At 34.8% G+C, this 3,619-nt stretch overlaps 1 pseudogene; it reads left to right on the plus strand.

Annotated features, from left to right (window-relative positions):
* The first annotated feature begins 1,647 nt into the window (after positions 1–1,647).
* LOC123256220 lies at positions 1,648–2,358 on the plus strand (annotated as a pseudogene).
* Positions 2,359–3,619: the final 1,261 nt, after the last annotated feature.

Raw genomic sequence — 3,619 nt, forward strand, 5'->3', positions numbered from 1 at the left:
TAGAGAATGACATCAATCCAGGGTATTTAATACAAAAATAGGATGGGAAGTCATAGAGAGGGCTGAAGCTCTGAAATAATCTTAGATAGATTATTTTTAATGGATCTTTCCTTTTTCCTTCATTCCTTTTTTTCAAATTGCAACCAAGATTTCAGTTTTCTCTAAACTTAGCTAAACAGCTGGTTGGTCCAGCAGTATTCTGCTAATCTGAAATATTAAAATCTCTAGCACATCTCCAATGAATTGAGTATAACCTCTGAAAAATTAATGGAGGGACAGGTACAAGGTTTTCCAAGATGAAAAAGCATGTATATGTTGGGAAGAGTGTGCAAGGGTGTGGGTGCTCTTCTCTTTCCCATATGATAAAAATAACTCTCTGCCACAGAAGCATTCATGTAGTAGCCAATTTTAGCCTGGGTAAGCCTGGTTATCAACGAGTAGGGTTAGATACCTTTTCTCATATTCTTAGATTCTTTAAATTCCCTGACCCATGTCATGGTGTCATATAGAAAATTACTTATACCTAAAGGTTGTCTTGTGTCTATGGTCTCTGAAGTGTATTTATGTATGTGTGAGGGTAAATTGGACTCACTATACAACATAAGTGAACAAAGGAGAATTACTCTTCATCTCCTTTAAATAAGGGATATGCTTAATACACAGAAAATCCCAAAATCACACATTGTTAGAAAGATTTAAAACCAGATGGAGAAACTTATAATACTCTGGCACTTTGTGAGAAGGTTAGATTAATAAAACATTGTAACACAGAGGATTTTGTTTTATAGTTAAAATTACAGTTCACATTTCACCTCATCTCAGGACTATCTTAATGGTCGCTTCCAGGTTTACATCTTCTGAGAAACCTAATAAGGACTTTAAGTCTTCTTCTGGTTTATGGCAACATCGCTGATGTAATGCTGACTGAAAGACCCAAGGAGCTACCCAATCAGTACTGACCAAAGCATCCTGGTTCCCTGGTCCTATCAGATTCCCAAAGTCATCTCCAACATTGGAAATGTCCATCTTAAGAATCACTATTTTGTTATATATGAAAAGGAAAAACTAGTTCTGTGATGAAGTCTCAAGTTTGCCCAGGACTATATACTTAAGCTGCTTTAAGTTTACAGCTGCCATTCAACAGGTGTGTGGGGCCCCTTCTAAATCCCTCACAGAGAAGGATGGAATAATCTTTCTAAAAGATAAACTAGGAAGATAAGAATGAGACAAAGGCTAAGTCATTCACTTTTAACATTTTGCTTTCAACTGTTTCAAATAAAAAGTCAAACAAGTCTTGTTTCAGTGCTAGACCTTTTCTTACTGTCTGTCTGTAAACATGTGTTCTCACGATCATTCTTATAAAGCATATATTCTGCTATTTCTGTGTAAAGGGATGCTGATCATTTAAAAAGTGACATATACTCTCTGAACAAGAGATTTCTGTGGACTTTCTTCAGAAATCAACCTTGTGATAATCAGAGTAGCTGAAGGTAGCAAGTGACTGCCTAAAAAAGTAAATAAAAACCCCAACCAACCAACCAGTGATCAATCCCAATGAAAACATATATACTCAGAAGTTACCTAGCATCCAAAAAACAAAACAACTTAAAACTTGTTGGATAAGCTGGCAAACCAACTGTAAGTACCATGAATGTTTCAAGGGAGCTGGAAGATGATTTTTTGTACATAAATGAAGTGAATAAAAGTCTTGAAAACAATTGCTGGGTTTTTGTATGTAGCCAATCTTGAAAATACGGTCAGTACAGGAGAAATGAACATGGATGATGTTGGAAAATTAAGTGGGATACAAGAGATATACCAAAGATGGGAATGACTGGATTTAGACTGAATCATGACCCTAATGCAGTTCACTTGGCAAAAGAGAGTTCTTCAGGAAGAGCAGACAATATATCAGCCTTGCTTAAGAGTTACATGCTTCTTCTAGTATTTACTTCTGTTAAACTCTTAACTTCACTAAATGGTCATTTAATAAGCTCTGCAACACCTTCACCTAATGCAAGAACTTCTTTAGGGGACTCTTGCTTACATGCAAATCAGTGAAGAAGGCATGGCTGAAAGGAGTCAAAAGGGAGAGGGAAAAGGAGACCATGAATCATTATGTTTAGGCAGGGTGCCAGCTATAGGTGCATCCATTAAGGGAACCAAATTAAATCTAGTGGAGATACTGAGAATGCATCTACTCACACTGCACAACACTTATTCTCAACTTGGCAGAGACAGTTGGTTCAAAATATAAATCAGACAATACCTGATAGTCCTGCAGCAGGAGGCAGAGCAGTAAGTGCCACTGCCAAGTCTAGGAGACCTAAAGGATAGTGCACAGTAACTGAAGTTTAAAGATGTTGTTACCACATGTTCAAGAATACAAGTACACCTGTCATTTTTGCCCTGGAGACATTACACACATTGCTTGTGGTGTATTTGTGGGTTATGGGTGGGAAAAGAGATTGGGAAGAATTAGAATAAAACTAAAATATTTAAGTCTCTGGAATATTTTATTAAAAGTTAGGATTTTAGATGCTGATATTTAACCCAGCTTTTCTTTTAGATATTTTTATTTTGTTCCTTATTTGTTTGTTGGTTTTTTAAAACTTCATTCCTTTTTGTACTGTGTATTTTCTGTGCATTAAATGTCTTCATTATGGGACTGTTGCATTGTGTCTTATTTTTTCTTATGGATTAACATAAGGAAGCAATACTAAATTTGAGAGGCATATGCAATATTAGTTATTGATTAGAGTAGCATGCTTAATTTAATGTGAAAATAATATGTTTGGAATTATGAAGGAGATTTAAAATAAACAAATGGTAATAATTTCATCTTCAAGTTCCTAAAATAAAAATGTGAACAAAAAGTTAATAATTTCTGTGGCAAAATTTTGATTGTAACATACTTTGTAGTGTTCCCATAAGCTTTGCTATCTAGCTCGTATAGTTTAAGGTCATCTTTCATGAATTTTTCTTTTCATTTTTTGTTATAAAATTTATAATTTAACAAATGTTGAATTTTTTTGTAAAAGGTAAATATAAGAATTAAGGAATTAATTATTAGACAGTAAAACTGCCCACACTTTTCTGGCCTAGGATCTTGTAGAAATGAGTTGCATTAATCTCTCTACTTCTACCATACTAACAAGGGGTCTCATTAACTAAGACATCATAGAGCAAATTTATCAGGTACTCAAGTCTAGACCCTTTGGGCAAATAGTATATAAAGACTGAGACCAGGAGGTGGGGGAACTTCAGAGACTCTCAGGCAACTTCTTTGTAGACGGTTTATGTCTTATTATATGCTGCATTTTTATGGACTACTTTCTTTATTATGTGCAATATTCCATTTTTATTGGTCCTTAAAATTATTCTTTTTTTCATTTAATAATTTTTATTTTTTAGAAAAGTTAACATGGTTACATGATTACTTGATTACATGATTACATGATTACATGGTTACTCTTACTTTCCCCTTCACACTACCCCCACTTCCCCACCCCCCATAGCCGATGTGCATTTCCACTGGTTTTAACTTGTGTCATTGATCAACACCTATTTCCAAATTGTTGATAGTTGCATTAGTGTGGTAGTTTAGAGTATACATCCC

Source organism: Gracilinanus agilis, unplaced genomic scaffold, assembly GCF_016433145.1.
Source record: "Gracilinanus agilis isolate LMUSP501 unplaced genomic scaffold, AgileGrace unplaced_scaffold57114, whole genome shotgun sequence".
NCBI lineage: Eukaryota > Metazoa > Chordata > Mammalia > Didelphimorphia > Didelphidae > Gracilinanus > Gracilinanus agilis.